This window comes from Syngnathus leptorhynchus, unplaced genomic scaffold, assembly GCF_054491065.1.
Source record: "Syngnathus leptorhynchus isolate UIUO unplaced genomic scaffold, UIUO_Slep HiC_scaffold_36, whole genome shotgun sequence".
NCBI classification, from domain to species: domain Eukaryota; kingdom Metazoa; phylum Chordata; class Actinopteri; order Syngnathiformes; family Syngnathidae; genus Syngnathus; species Syngnathus leptorhynchus.
The window spans coordinates 685967-701984 of record NW_028232003.1 but is presented as its reverse complement, the minus strand read 5'-3'; positions in this window follow the sequence as shown (position 1 = coordinate 701984).

The following is a 16018-nucleotide window of genomic DNA, read 5'->3' as shown; positions in this document are numbered from 1 at the left end:
GATAGTGCTCTGGACTCTCACCCCAGCGACCCGAGTTCAAATCCCGGTGGGACCAAAGAAAATATGTCATCATGGAAAAGGTGTTGGAGGCGGAGCTGGAGCTGTAGGCGGAGCTGAAGTCAGAGGCGGACCTGAAGTCAGAGGCAGATTTGGTGTGGCGCCGGAATTGGAAGCGGAGCTGAAGTAAGTGGCAGAGATGCTGTGGAACTGGAGTTGGAGGAGGAGCTGTAGTGTGAGATGGAACTGAAGTTGTGGTCAGATGCAGAACTGGTGTGGAGCTGGAGTCAGAGGCGGAGCTGAAGTCAGAAACTGGTGTGGAGTTGGAGGCGGAAGTGGGGCTGAAGTCAGAGGCAGAACTGGTGTGGAGCTGGAGTCAGAGGCGGAGCTGAAGTCAGAGGTAGAGCTGGTGTGGAGCTGGCGTCGGAGTTGGAGGCGGAAGTGGGGCTGAAGTCAGAGGCAGAGATGGTGTAGAGCTGGAGTCAGAGGCAGAAATGAAGTCATAGGTAGAGCTGGTGTGGAACTGAAGTCAGAGGCGGAGATGAAGTTGGAGTCAGATGCAAAGCTGGTGTGGGGCTGGAGTCAGAGGTGGAGCTGAAGTCAGAGACTGGTGTGGAGCTGGAGTCAGAGGTAGAGCTGAAGTCAGGGTTGGAGGTGGAGCTGAAGTCAGAGACTGGTGTGGAGCTGGAGGCGGAGCTGAAGGCAGAGGCAGAGCGGGTCTGGAGCTGGAGGCACAGTCAAAGGCGGAAGTGGGGCTGAAGTCAGAGGCAGAGCTGGAGGCGGAGCTGAAGTCAGAGGCAGAGCTGGAGGCGGTGCTGAAGTCAGAGGTGGAGCTGAAGTCAGAGGCAGAGCTGGTGGTGGAGTCAGAGAATGCTCCATTAAACCATATAGTGTACATTCCTTCCCTGCAACACTAGTGAAGTCTTCATGGTATAGTGGATAGTGCTCTGGACTCTCACCCCAGCGACCCGAGTTCAAATCCCGGTGGGACCAAAGAAAATATGTCATCATGGAAAAGGCGTTGGTGGCGGAGCTGGAGCTGTAGGCGGAGCTGAAGTCAGAGGCGGAGCTGAAGTCAGAGGCAGATTTGGTGTGGTGCCGAAATTGGAGGCGGAGCTGAAGTCAGTGGCAGAGATGGTGTGGAGCTGGAGTTGGAGGAGAAGCTGTAGTCAGAGATGAAACTGAAGTTGTGGTCAGATGCAGAACTGGTGTGAAGCTGGAGTCAGAGGGGGAGCTGAAGTCAGAAACTGGTGTGGAGCTGGCGGCGGAGTTGGAGGCGGAAGTGGGGCTGGAGTCAGAGGCAGAGATGGTGTAGAGCTGGAGTCAGAGGCAGAAATGAAGTCAGAGGTAGAGCTGGTGTGGAGCTGAAGTCAGAGGCGGAGATGAAGTAGGAGTCAGATGCAAAGCTGGTGATGGGCTGGAGTTGGAGGCAGAGCTGGTGTGGAGCTGAAATCAGAGGTGGAGCTGAAGTCAGGGACTGGTGTGGAGCTGGAGTCAGAGAGAGCTGAAGTCAGGGTTGGAGGTGGAGCTGAAGTCGGAGACTGGTGTGGAGCTGGAGGCAGAGCTGAAGGCAGAGGCAGAACAGGTCTGAAGCTGGAGGCAGAGTCAAAGGCGGAAGTGGGGCTGAAGTCAGAGGCAGAGCTGGAGGCGGAGCTGAAGTCAGAGGCAGAGCTGGAGGCGGTGCTGAAGTCAGAGGTGGAGCTGAAGTCAGAGGCAGAGCTGGTGGTGGAGTCAGAGAATGCTCCATTAAACCATATAGTGTACATTCCTTCCCTGCAACACTAGTGAAGTCTTCATGGTATAGTGGATAGTGCTCTGGACTCTCACCCCAGCGACCCGAGTTCAAATCCCGGTGGGACCAAAGAAAATATGTCATCATGGAAAAGGTGTTGGAGGCGGAGCTGGAGCTGTAGGCGGAGCTGAAGTCAGAGGCGGACCTGAAGTCAGAGGCAGATTTGGTGTGGTGCCGAAATTGAAGGCGGAGCTGAAGTCAGTGGCAGAGATGGTGTGGAGCTGGAGTTGGAGGAGAAGCTGTGGTCAGAGATGGAACTGAAGTTGTGGAGTCAGAGGCAGAAATGAAGTCAGAGGTAGAGCTGGTGTGGAGCTGAAGTCAGAGGCGGAGATGAAGTTGGAGTCAGATGCAAAGCTGGTGTGGGGCTGGAGTCAGAGGTGGAGCTGAAGTCAGAGACTGGTGTGGAGCTGGAGTCAGAGGTAAAGCTGAAGTCAGGGTTGGAGGTGGAGCTGAAGTTGGAGTCAGATGCAAAGCTGGTGTGGGGGTGGAGCTGAAGTCAGAGACTGGTGTGGAGCTGGAGTCAGAGGTAGAGCTGAAGTCAGGGTTGGAGGTGGAGCTGAAGTCGGAAACTGGTGTGGAGCTGGAGGCGGAGCTGAAGGCAGAGGCAGAGCAGGTCTGGAGCTGGAGGCAGAGTCAAAGGCAGAAGTGGGGCTGAAGTCAGAGGCAGAGCTGGAGGCGGAGCTGAAGTCAGAGGCAGAGCTGGAGGTTGTGCTGAAGTCAGAGGTGGAGCTGAAGTCAGAGGCAGAGCTGGTGGTGGAGTCAGAGAATGCTCCATTAAACCATATAGTGTACATTCCTTCCCTGAAACACTAGTGAAGTCTTCATGGTATAGTGGATAGTGCTCTGGACTCTCACCCCAGCGACCCGAGTTCAAATCCCGGCTGAAGTCAGAGGCAGAGATGGTGTAGAGCTGGAGTCAGAGGTAGAGCTGGTGTGGAGCTGAAGTCAGAGGCGGAGATGAAGTAGGAGTCAGATGCAAAGCTGGTGATGGGCTGGAGTTGGAGGCAGAGCTGGTGTGGAGCTGAAATCAGAGGTGGAGCTGAAGTCAGGGACTGGTGTGGAGCTGGAGTCAGAGAGAGCTGAAGTCAGGGTTGGAGGTGGAGCTGAAGTCGGAGACTGGTGTGGAGCTGGAGGCAAAGCTGAAGGCAGAGGCAGAACAGGTCTGAAGCTGGAGGCAGAGTCAAAGGCGGAAGTGGGGCTGAAGTCAGAGGCAGAGCTGGAGGCGGAGCTGAAGTCAGAGGCAGAGCTGGAGGCGGTGCTGAAGTCAGAGGTGGAGCTGAAGTCAGAGGCAGAGCTGGTGGTGGAGTCAGAGAATGCTCCATTAAACCATATAGTGTACATTCCTTTCCTGCAACACTAGTGAAGTCTTCATGGTATAGTGGATAGTGCTCTGGACTCTCACCCCAGCGACCCGAGTTCAAATCCCGGTGGGACCAAAGAAAATATGTCATCATGGAAAAGGTGTTGGAGGCGGAGCTGGAGCTGTAGGCGGAGCTGAAGTCAGAGGCGGACCTGAAGTCAGAGGCAGATTTGGTGTGGTGCCGAAATTGAAGGCGGAGCTGAAGTCAGTGGCAGAGATGGTGTGGAGCTGGAGTTGGAGGAGAAGCTGTGGTCAGAGATGGAACTGAAGTTGTGGAGTCAGAGGCAGAAATGAAGTCAGAGGTAGAGCTGGTGTGGAGCTGAAGTCAGAGGCGGAGATGAAGTTGGAGTCAGATGCAAAGCTGGTGTGGGGCTGGAGTCAGAGGTGGAGCTGAAGTCAGAAACTGGTGTGGAGCTGGAGTCAGAGGTAAAGCTGAAGTCAGGGTTGGAGGTGGAGCTGAAGTTGGAGTCAGATGCAAAGCTGGTGTGGGGGTGGAGCTGAAGTCAGAGACTGGTGTGGAGCTGGAGTCAGAGGTAGAGCTGAAGTCAGGGTTGGAGGTGGAGCTGAAGTCAGAGACTGGTGTGGAGCTGGAGGCGGAGCTGAAGGCAGAGGCAGAGGAGGTCTGGAGCTGGAGGCACAGTCAAAGGCGGAAGTGGGGCTGAAGTCAGAGGCAGAGCTGGAGGCGGAGCTTAAGTCAGAGGCAGAGCTGGAGGCGGTGCTGAAGTCAGAGGTGGAGCTGAAGTCAGAGGCAGAGCTGGTGGTGGAGTCAGAGAATGCTCCATTAAACCATATAGTGTACATTCCTTCCCTGAAACACTAGTGAAGTCTTCATGGTATAGTGGATAGTGCTCTGGACTCTCACCCCAGCGACCCGAGTTCAAATCCCGGTGGGACCAAAGAAAATATGTCATCATGGAAAAGGTGTTGGAGGCGGAGCTGGAGCTGTAGGCGGAGCTGAAGTCAGAGGCGGACCTGAAGTCAGAGGCAGATTTGGTGTGGCGCCGGAATTGGAAGCGGAGCTGAAGTCAGTGGCAGAGATGGTGTGGAACTGGAGTTGGAGGAGGAGCTGTAGTGTGAGATGGAACTGAAGTTGAAGTCAGATGCAGAACTGGTGTGGAGCTGGAGTCAGAGGTGGAGCTGAAGTCAGAAACTGGTGTGGAGCTGGCGGCGGAGTGTGAGGCGGAATTGGGGCTGAAGTCAGAGGCAGAGATGGTGTAGAGCTGGAGTCAGAGGCAGAAATGAAGTCAGAGGTAGAGCTGGTGTGGAGCTGAAGTCAGAGGCGGAGATGAAATTGGAGTCAGATGCAAAGCTGGTGTGGGGCTGGAGTCAGAGGTGGAGCTGAAGTGAGACTGGTGTGGAGCTGGAGTCAGAGGTAGAGCTGAAGTCAGGGTTGGAGGTGGAGCTGAAGTCGGAGACTGGTGTGGAGCTGGAGGCGGAGCTGAAGGCAGAGGCAGAGCAGGTCTGGAGCTGGAGTCACAGTCAAAGGCGGAAGTGGGGTTGAAGTCAGAGGCAGAGCTGGAGGCGGTGCTGAAGTCAGAGGTGGAGCTAAAGTCAGAGGCAGAGCTGGTGGTGGAGTCAGAGAATGCTCCATTAAACCATATAGTGTACATTCCTTCCCTGCAACACTAGTGAAGTCTTCATGGTATAGTGGATAGTGCTCTGGACTCTCACCCCAGCGACCCGAGTTCAAATCCCGGTGGGACCAAAGAAAATATGTCATCATGGAAAAGGCGTTGGTGGCGGAGCTGGAGCTGTAGGCGGAGCTGAAGTCAGAGGCGGAGCTGAAGTCAGAGGCAGATTTGGTGTGGTGCCGAAATTGGAGGCGGAGCTGAAGTCAGTGGCAGAGATGGTGTGGAGCTGGAGTTGGAGGAGAAGCTGTAGTCAGAGATGAAACTGAAGTTGTGGTCAGATGCAGAACTGGTGTGGAGCTGGAGTCAGAGGCGGAGCTGAAGTCAGAAACTGGTGTGGAGCTGGCGGCGGAGTTGGAGGCGGAAGTGGGGCTGAAGTCAGAGGCAGAGATCGTGTAGAGCTGGAGTCAGAGGCAGAAATGAAGTCAGAGGTAGAGCTGGTGTGGAGCTGAAGTCAGAGGCGGAGATGAAGTTGGAGTCAGATGCAAAGCTGGTGTGGGGCTGGAGTCAGAGGTGGAGCTGAAGTCAGAGACTGGTGTGGAGCTGGAGTCAGAGGTAGAGCTGAAGTCAGGGTTGGAGGTGGAGCTGAAGTCAGAGACTGGTGTGGAGCTGGAGGCGGAGCTGAAGGCAGAGGCAGAGCAGGTCTGGAGCTGGAGTCACAGTCAAAGGCGGAAGTGGGGCTGAAGTCAGAGGCAGAGCTGGAGGCGCAGCTGAAGTCAGAGGCAGAGCTGGAGGCGGTGCTGAAGTCAGAGGTGTAGCTGAAGTCAGAGGCAGAGCTGGTGGTGGAGTCAGAGAATGCTCCATTAAACCATATAGTGTACATTCCTTCCCTGCAACACTAGTGAAGTCTTCATGGTATAATGGATAGTGCTCTGGACTCTCACCCCAGCGACCCGAGTTCAAATCCCGGCTGAAGTCAGAGGCAGAGATTGTGTAGAGCTGGAGTCAGAGGCAGAAATGAAGTCAGAGGTAGAGCTGGTGTGGAGCTGAAGTCAGAGGCGGAGATGAAGTAGGAGTCAGATGCAAAGCTGGTGTGGGGCTAGAGTTGGAGGCAGAGCTGGTGTGGAGCTGAAGTCAGAGGTGGAGCTGAAGTGAGACTGGTGTGGAGCTGGAGTCAGAGGTAGAGCTGAAGTCAGGGTTGGAGGTGGAGCTGATGTCAGAGACTGGTGTGGAGCTGGAGGCGGAGCTGAAGGCAGAGGCAGAGCAGGTCTGGAGCTGGAGGCAGAGTCAAAGGCGGAAGTGGGGCTGAAGTCAGAGGCAGAGCTGGAGGCGGAGCTGAAGTCAGAGGCAGAGCTGGAGGCGGTGCTGAAGTCAGAGGTGGAGCTGAAGTCAGAGGCAGAGTTGGTGGTGGAGTCAGAGAATGCTCCATTAAACCATATAGTGTACATTCCTTCCCTGCAACACTAGTGAAGTCTTAATGGTATAGTGGATAGTGCTCTGGACTCTCACCCCAGCGACCCGAGTTCAAATCCCGGTGGGACCAAAGAAAATATGTCATCATGGAAAAGGTGTTGGAGGCGGAGCTGGAGCTGTAGGCGGAGCTGAAGTCAGAGGCGGACCTGAAGTCAGAGGCAGATTTGGTGTGGCGCCGGAATTGGAAGCGGAGCTGAAGTAAGTGGCAGAGATGGTGTGGAACTGGAGTTGGAGGAGGAGCTGTAGTGTGAAATGGAACTGAAGTTGTGGTCAGATGCAGAACTGGTGTGGAGCTGGAGTCAGAGGCGGAGCTGAAGTCAGAAACTGGTGTGGAGTTGGAGGCGGAAGTGGGGCTGAAGTCAGAGGCAGAACTGGTGTGGAGCTGGAGTCAGAGGCGGAGCTGAAGTCAGAGGTAGAGCTGGTGTGGAGCTGGCGTCGGAGTTGGAGGCGGAAGTGGGGCTGAAGTCAGAGGCAGAGATGGTGTAGAGCTGGAGTCAGAGGCAGAAATGAAGTCATAGGTAGAGCTGGTGTGGAACTGAAGTCAGAGGCGGAGATGAAGTTGGAGTCAGATGCAAAGCTGGTGTGGGGCTGGAGTCAGAGGTGGAGCTGAAGTCAGAGACTGGTGTGGAGCTGGAGTCAGAGGTACAGCTGAAGTCAGGGTTGGAGGTGGAGCTGAAGTCAGAGACTGGTGTGGAGCTGGAGGCGGAGCTGAAGGCAGAGGCAGAGCAGGTCTGGAGCTGGAGGCACAGTCAAAGGCGGAAGTGGGTCTGAAGTCAGAGGCAGAGCTGGAGGCGGAGCTGAAGTCAGAGGCAGAGCTGGAGGCGGTGCTGAAGTCAGAGGTGGAGCTGAAGTCAGAGGCAGAGCTGGTGGTGGAGTCAGAGAATGCTCCATTAAACCATATAGTGTACATTCCTTCCCTGCAACACTAGTGAAGTCTTCATGGTATAGTGGATAGTGCTCTGGACTCTCACCCCAGCGACCCGAGTTCAAATCCCGGCTGAAGTCAGAGGCAGAGATTGTGTAGAGCTGGAGTCAGAGGCAGAAATGAAGTCAGAGGTAGAGCTGGTGTGGAGCTGAAGTCAGAGGCGGAGATGAAGTAGGAGTCAGATGCAAAGCTGGTGTGGGGCTGGAGTTGGAGGCAGAGCTGGTGTGGAGCTGAAGTCAGAGGTGGAGCTGAAGTGAGACTGGTGTGGAGCTGGAGTCAGAGGTAGAGCTGAAGTCAGGGTTGGAGGTGGAGCTGATGTCAGAGACTGGTGTGGAGCTGGAGGCGGAGCTGAAGGCAGAGGCAGAGCAGGTCTGGAGCTGGAGGCAGAGTCAAAGGCGGAAGTGGGGCTGAAGTCAGAGGCAGAGCTGGAGGCGGAGCTGAAGTCAGAAGCAGAGCTGGAGGCGGTGCTGAAGTCAGAGGTGTAGCTGGTCAGAGGCAGAGCTGGTGGTGGAGTCAGAGAATGCTCCATTAAACCATATAGTGTACATTCCTTCCCTGCAACACTAGTGAAGTCTTCATGGTATAATGGATAGTGCTCTGGACTCTCACCCCAGCGACCCGAGTTCAAATCCCGGCTGAAGTCAGAGGCAGAGATTGTGTAGAGCTGGAGTCAGAGGCAGAAATGAAGTCAGAGGTAGAGCTGGTGTGGAGCTGAAGTCAGAGGCGGAGATGAAGTAGGAGTCAGATGCAAAGCTGGTGTGGGGCTGGAGTTGGAGGCAGAGCTGGTGTGGAGCTGAAGTCAGAGGTGAAGCTGAAGTGAGACTGGTGTGGAGCTGGAGTCAGAGGTAGAGCTGAAGTCAGGGTTGGAGGTGGAGCTGATGTCAGAGACTGGTGTGGAGCTGGAGGCGGAGCTGAAGGCAGAGGCAGAGCAGGTCTGGAGCTGGAGGCACAGTCAAAGGCGGAAGTGGGTCTGAAGTCAGAGGCAGAGCTGGAGGCGGAGCTGAAGTCAGAGGCAGAGCTGGAGGCGGTGCTGAAGTCAGAGGTGGAGCTGAAGTCAGAGGCAGAGCTGGTGGTGGAGTCAGAGAATGCTCCATTAAACCATATAGTGTACATTCCTTCCCTGCAACACTAGTGAAGTCTTCATGGTATAGTGGATAGTGCTCTGGACTCTCACCCCAGCGACCCGAGTTCAAATCCCGGTGGGACCAAAGAAAATATGTCATCATGGAAAAGGCGTTGGTGGCGGAGCTGGAGCTGTAGGCGGAGCTGAAGTCAGAGGCGGAGCTGAAGTCAGAGGCAGATTTGGTGTGGTGCCGAAATTGGAGGCGGAGCTGAAGTCAGTGGCAGAGATGGTGTGGAGCTGGAGTTGGAGGAGAAGCTGTAGTCAGAGATGAAACTGAAGTTGTGGTCAGATGCAGAACTGGTGTGGAGCTGGAGTCAGAGGCGGAGCTGAAGTCAGAAACTGGTGTGGAGCTGGCGGCGGAGTTGGAGGCGGAAGTGGGGCTGAAGTCAGAGGCAGAGATCGTGTAGAGCTGGAGTCAGAGGCAGAAATGAAGTCAGAGGTAGAGCTGGTGTGGAGCTGAAGTCAGAGGCGGAGATGAAGTTGGAGTCAGATGCAAAGCTGGTGTGGGGCTGGAGTCAGAGGTGGAGCTGAAGTCAGAGACTGGTGTGGAGCTGGAGTCAGAGGTAGAGCTGAAGTCAGGGTTGGAGGTGGAGCTGAAGTCAGAGACTGGTGTGGAGCTGGAGGCGGAGCTGAAGGCAGAGGCAGAGCAGGTCTGGAGCTGGAGTCACAGTCAAAGGCGGAAGTGGGGCTGAAGTCAGAGGCAGAGCTGGAGGCGCAGCTGAAGTCAGAGGCAGAGCTGGAGGCGGTGCTGAAGTCAGAGGTGTAGCTGAAGTCAGAGGCAGAGCTGGTGGTGGAGTCAGAGAATGCTCCATTAAACCATATAGTGTACATTCCTTCCCTGCAACACTAGTGAAGTCTTCATGGTATAATGGATAGTGCTCTGGACTCTCACCCCAGCGACCCGAGTTCAAATCCCGGCTGAAGTCAGAGGCAGAGATTGTGTAGAGCTGGAGTCAGAGGCAGAAATGAAGTCAGAGGTAGAGCTGGTGTGGAGCTGAAGTCAGAGGCGGAGATGAAGTAGGAGTCAGATGCAAAGCTGGTGTGGGGCTAGAGTTGGAGGCAGAGCTGGTGTGGAGCTGAAGTCAGAGGTGGAGCTGAAGTGAGACTGGTGTGGAGCTGGAGTCAGAGGTAGAGCTGAAGTCAGGGTTGGAGGTGGAGCTGATGTCAGAGACTGGTGTGGAGCTGGAGGCGGAGCTGAAGGCAGAGGCAGAGCAGGTCTGGAGCTGGAGGCAGAGTCAAAGGCGGAAGTGGGGCTGAAGTCAGAGGCAGAGCTGGAGGCGGAGCTGAAGTCAGAGGCAGAGCTGGAGGCGGTGCTGAAGTCAGAGGTGGAGCTGAAGTCAGAGGCAGAGTTGGTGGTGGAGTCAGAGAATGCTCCATTAAACCATATAGTGTACATTCCTTCCCTGCAACACTAGTGAAGTCTTAATGGTATAGTGGATAGTGCTCTGGACTCTCACCCCAGCGACCCGAGTTCAAATCCCGGTGGGACCAAAGAAAATATGTCATCATGGAAAAGGTGTTGGAGGCGGAGCTGGAGCTGTAGGCGGAGCTGAAGTCAGAGGCGGACCTGAAGTCAGAGGCAGATTTGGTGTGGCGCCGGAATTGGAAGCGGAGCTGAAGTAAGTGGCAGAGATGGTGTGGAACTGGAGTTGGAGGAGGAGCTGTAGTGTGAAATGGAACTGAAGTTGTGGTCAGATGCAGAACTGGTGTGGAGCTGGAGTCAGAGGCGGAGCTGAAGTCAGAAACTGGTGTGGAGTTGGAGGCGGAAGTGGGGCTGAAGTCAGAGGCAGAACTGGTGTGGAGCTGGAGTCAGAGGCGGAGCTGAAGTCAGAGGTAGAGCTGGTGTGGAGCTGGCGTCGGAGTTGGAGGCGGAAGTGGGGCTGAAGTCAGAGGCAGAGATGGTGTAGAGCTGGAGTCAGAGGCAGAAATGAAGTCATAGGTAGAGCTGGTGTGGAACTGAAGTCAGAGGCGGAGATGAAGTTGGAGTCAGATGCAAAGCTGGTGTGGGGCTGGAGTCAGAGGTGGAGCTGAAGTCAGAGACTGGTGTGGAGCTGGAGTCAGAGGTACAGCTGAAGTCAGGGTTGGAGGTGGAGCTGAAGTCAGAGACTGGTGTGGAGCTGGAGGCGGAGCTGAAGGCAGAGGCAGAGCAGGTCTGGAGCTGGAGGCACAGTCAAAGGCGGAAGTGGGTCTGAAGTCAGAGGCAGAGCTGGAGGCGGAGCTGAAGTCAGAGGCAGAGCTGGAGGCGGTGCTGAAGTCAGAGGTGGAGCTGAAGTCAGAGGCAGAGCTGGTGGTGGAGTCAGAGAATGCTCCATTAAACCATATAGTGTACATTCCTTCCCTGCAACACTAGTGAAGTCTTCATGGTATAGTGGATAGTGCTCTGGACTCACACCCCAGCGACCCGAGTTCAAATCCCGGCTGAAGTCAGAGGCAGAGATTGTGTAGAGCTGGAGTCAGAGGCAGAAATGAAGTCAGAGGTAGAGCTGGTGTGGAGCTGAAGTCAGAGGCGGAGATGAAGTAGGAGTCAGATGCAAAGCTGGTGTGGGGCTGGAGTTGGAGGCAGAGCTGGTGTGGAGCTGAAGTCAGAGGTGGAGCTGAAGTGAGACTGGTGTGGAGCTGGAGTCAGAGGTAGAGCTGAAGTCAGGGTTGGAGGTGGAGCTGATGTCAGAGACTGGTGTGGAGCTGGAGGCGGAGCTGAAGGCAGAGGCAGAGCAGGTCTGGAGCTGGAGGCAGAGTCAAAGGCGGAAGTGGGGCTGAAGTCAGAGGCAGAGCTGGAGGCGGAGCTGAAGTCAGAAGCAGAGCTGGAGGCGGTGCTGAAGTCAGAGGTGTAGCTGGTCAGAGGCAGAGCTGGTGGTGGAGTCAGAGAATGCTCCATTAAACCATATAGTGTACATTCCTTCCCTGCAACACTAGTGAAGTCTTCATGGTATAATGGATAGTGCTCTGGACTCTCACCCCAGCGACCCGAGTTCAAATCCCGGCTGAAGTCAGAGGCAGAGATTGTGTAGAGCTGGAGTCAGAGGCAGAAATGAAGTCAGAGGTAGAGCTGGTGTGGAGCTGAAGTCAGAGGCGGAGATGAAGTAGGAGTCAGATGCAAAGCTGGTGTGGGGCTGGAGTTGGAGGCAGAGCTGGTGTGGAGCTGAAGTCAGAGGTGGAGCTGAAGTGAGACTGGTGTGGAGCTGGAGTCAGAGGTAGAGCTGAAGTCAGGGTTGGAGGTGGAGCTGATGTCAGAGACTGGTGTGGAGCTGGAGGCGGAGCTGAAGGCAGAGGCAGAGCAGGTCTGGAGCTGGAGGCACAGTCAAAGGCGGAAGTGGGTCTGAAGTCAGAGGCAGAGCTGGAGGCGGAGCTGAAGTCAGAGGCAGAGCTGGAGGCGGTGCTGAAGTCAGAGGTGGAGCTGAAGTCAGAGGCAGAGCTGGTGGTGGAGTCAGAGAATGCTCCATTAAACCATATAGTGTACATTCCTTCCCTGCAACACTAGTGAAGTCTTCATGGTATAGTGGATAGTGCTCTGGACTCTCACCCCAGCGACCCGAGTTCAAATCCCGGTGGGACCAAAGAAAATATGTCATCATGGAAAAGGCGTTGGTGGCGGAGCTGGAGCTGTAGGCGGAGCTGAAGTCAGAGGCGGAGCTGAAGTCAGAGGCAGATTTGGTGTGGTGCCGAAATTGGAGGCGGAGCTGAAGTCAGTGGCAGAGATGGTGTGGAGCTGGAGTTGGAGGAGAAGCTGTAGTCAGAGATGAAACTGAAGTTGTGGTCAGATGCAGAACTGGTGTGGAGCTGGAGTCAGAGGCGGAGCTGAAGTCAGAAACTGGTGTGGAGCTGGCGGCGGAGTTGGAGGCGGAAGTGGGGCTGAAGTCAGAGGCAGAGATGGTGTAGAGCTGGAGTCAGAGGCAGAAATGAAGTCAGAGGTAGAGCTGGTGTGGAGCTGAAGTCAGAGGCGGAGATGAAGTTGGAGTCAGATGCAAAGCTGGTGTGGGGCTGGAGTCAGAGGTGGAGCTGAAGTCAGAGACTGGTGTGGAGCTGGAGTCAGATGTAGAGCTGAAGTCAGGGTTGGAGGTGGAGCTGAAGTCAGAGACTGGTGTGGAGCTGGAGGCGGAGCTGAAGGCAGAGGCAGAGCAGGTCTGGAGCTGGAGTCACAGTCAAAGGCGGAAGTGGGGCTGAAGTCAGAGGCAGAGCTGGAGGCGGAGCTGAAGTCAGAGGCAGAGCTGGAGGCGGTGCTGAAGTCAGAGGTGTAGCTGAAGTCAGAGGCAGAGCTGGTGGTGGAGTCAGAGAATGCTCCATTAAACCATATAGTGTACATTCCTTCCCTGCAACACTAGTGAAGTCTTCATGGTATAATGGATAGTGCTCTGGACTCTCACCCCAGCGACCCGAGTTCAAATCCCGGCTGAAGTCAGAGGCAGAGATTGTGTAGAGCTGGAGTCAGAGGCAGAAATGAAGTCAGAGGTAGAGCTGGTGTGGAGCTGAAGTCAGAGGCGGAGATGAAGTAGGAGTCAGATGCAAAGCTGGTGTGGGGCTGGAGTTGGAGGCAGAGCTGGTGTGGAGCTGAAGTCAGAGGTGGAGCTGAAGTGAGACTGGTGTGGAGCTGGAGTCAGAGGTAGAGCTGAAGTCAGGGTTGGAGGTGGAGCTGATGTCAGAGACTGGTGTGGAGCTGGAGGCGGAGCTGAAGGCAGAGGCAGAGCAGGTCTGGAGCTGGAGGCAGAGTCAAAGGCGGAAGTGGGGCTGAAGTCAGAGGCAGAGCTGGAGGCGGAGCTGAAGTCAGAGGCAGAGCTGGAGGCGGTGCTGAAGTCAGAGGTGGAGCTGAAGTCAGAGGCAGAGTTGGTGGTGGAGTCAGAGAATGCTCCATTAAACCATATTGTGTACATTCCTTCCCTGCAACACTAGTGAAGTCTTAATGGTATAGTGGATAGTGCTCTGGACTCTCACCCCAGCGACCCGAGTTCAAATCCCGGTGGGACCAAAGAAAATATGTCATCATGGAAAAGGTGTTGGAGGCGGAGCTGGAGCTGTAGGCGGAGCTGAAGTCAGAGGCGGACCTGAAGTCAGAGGCAGATTTGGTGTGGCGCCGGAATTGGAAGCGGAGCTGAAGTAAGTGGCAGAGATGGTGTGGACCGGAGTTGGAGGAGGAGCTGTAGTGTGAGATGGAACTGAAGTTGTGGTCAGATGCAGAACTGGTGTGCTGGAGCTGTAGGCGGAGCTGAAGTCAGAGGCGGACCTGAAGTCAGAGGCAGATTTGGTGTGGCGCCGGAATTGGAAGCGGAGCTGAAGTCAGTGGCAGAGATGGTGTGGAACTGGAGTTGGAGGAGGAGCTGTAGTGTGAGATGGAACTGAAGGTGGAGCTGGAGTCAGAGGTGGAGCTGAAGTCAGAAACTGGTGTTGAGCTGGCGGCGGAGTTGGAGGCGGAAGTGGGGCTGAAGTCAGAGGCAGAGATGGTGTAGAGCTGGAGTCAGAGGCAGAAATGAAGTCAGAGGTAGAGCTGGTGTGGAGCTGAAGTCAGAGACGGAGATGAAGTTGGAGTCAGATGCAAAGCTGGTGTGGGGCTGGAGTCAGAGGTGGAGCTGAAGTGAGACTGGTGTGGAGCTGGAGTCAGAGGTAGAGCTGAAGTCAGGGTTGGAGGTGGAGCTGAAGCTGGAGGCGGAGCTGAAGGCAGAGGCAGAGCAGGTCTGGAGCTGGAGGCAGAGTCAAAGGCGGAAGTGGGGTTGAAGTCAGAGGCAGAGCTGGAGGCGGTGCTGAAGTCAGAGGTGGAGCTAAAGTCAGAGGCAGAGCTGGTGGTGGAGTCAGAGAATGCTCCATTAAACCATATAGTGTACATTCCTTCCCTGCAACACTAGTGAAGTCTTCATGGTATAGTGGATAGTGCTCTGGACTCTCACCCCAGCGACCCGAGTTCAAATCCCGGTGGGACCAAAGAAAATATGTCATCATGGAAAAGGCGTTGGTAGCGGAGCTGGAGTTGTAGGCGGAGCTGAAGTCAGAGGTGGAGCTGAAGTCAGAGGCGGATTTGGTGTGGTGCCGAAATTGGAGGCGGAGCTGAAATCAGTGGCAGAGATGGTGTGGAGCTGGAGTTGGAGAAGGAGCTGTAGTCAGAGATGGAACTGAAGTTGAAGTCAGATGCAGAACTGGTGTGGAACTGGAGTCAGAGGCGGAGAAACTGGTGTGGAGCTGGCGGCAAATTTGGAGGCGGAAGTGGGGCTGAAGTCAGAGGCAGAGATGGTGTAGAGCTGGAGTCAGAGGCAGAAATGAAGTCAGAGGTAGAGCTGGTGTGGAGCTGTAGTCAGAGGTGGAGATGAAGTTGGAGTCAGATGCAAAGCTGGTGTGGGGCTCGAGTCAGAGGTGGAGCTGAAGTCAGAGACTGGTGTGGAGCTGGAGTCAGAGGTAGAGCTGAAGTCAGGGTTGGAGGTGGAGCTGAAGTCAGAGACTGGTGTGGAGCTGGAGGCGGAGCTGAAGGCAGAGGCAGAGCAGGTCTGGAGCTGGAGGCACAGTCAAAGGCGGAAGTGGGGCTGAAGTCAGAGGAAGAGCTGGAGGCGGAGCTGAAGTCAGAGGCAGAGCTGGAGGCGGTGCTGAAGTCAGAGGTGGAGCTGAAGTCAGAGGCAGAGCTGGTGGTGGAGTCAGAATGCTCCATTAAACCATATAGTGAACATTCCTTCCCTGCAACACTAGTGAAGTCTTCATGGTATAGTGGATAGTGCTCTGGACTCTCACCCCAGCGACCCGAGTTCAAATCCCGGCTGAAGTCAGAGGCAGAGATTGTGTAGAGCTGGAGTCAGAGGCAGAAATGAAGTCAGAGGTAGAGCTGGTGTGGAGCTGAAGTCAGAGGCGGAGATGAAGTAGGAGTCAGATGCAAAGCTGGTGTGGGGCTGGAGTTGGAGGCAGAGCTGGTGTGGAGCTGAAGTCAGAGGTGGAGCTGAAGTCAGAGACTGGTGTGGAGCTGGAGTCAGAGGTCGAGCTGAAGTCAGGGTTGGAGGTGGAGCTGATGTCAGAGACTGGTGTGGAGCTGGAGGCGGACCTGAAGGCAGAGGCAGAGCAGGTCTGGAGCTGGAGGCAGAGTCAAAGGCGGAAGTGGGGCTGAAGTCAGAGGCAGAGCTGGAGGCGGAGCTGAAGTCAGAGGCAGAGCTGGAGGCGGTGCTGAAGTCAAAGGTGGAGCTGAAGTCAGAGGCAGAGCTGGTGGTGGTCAGAGAATGCTCCATTAAACCATATAGTGTACATTCCTTCCCTGCAACACTAGTGAAGTCTTAATGGTATAGTGGATAGTGCTCTGGACTCTCACCCCAGCGACCCGAGTTCAAATCCCGGTGGGACCAAAGAAAATATGTCATCATGGAAAAGGTGTTGGAGGCGGAGCTGGAGCTGTAGGCGGAGCTGAAGTCAGAGGCGGACCTGAAGTCAGAGGCAGATTTGGTGTGGCGCCGGAATTGGAAGCGGAGCTGAAGTAAGTGGCAGAGATGGTGTGGAGCTGGAGTTGGAGGAGGAGCTGTAGTGTGAAATGGAACTGAAGTTGAAGTCAGATGCAGAACTGGTGTGGAGCTGGAGTCAGAGGCGGAGCTGAAGTCAGAAACTGGTGTGGAGTTGGAGGCGGAAGTGGGGCTGAAGTCAGAGGCAGAACTGGTGTGGAGCTGGAGTCAGAGGCGGAGCTGAAGTCAGAGGTAGAGCTGGTGTGGAGCTGGCGTCGGAGTTGGAGGCGGAAGTGAGGCTGAAGTCAGAGGCAGAGATGGTGTAGAGCTGGAGTCAGAGGCAGAAATGAAGTCATAGGTAGAGCTGGTGTGGAACTGAAGTCAGAGGC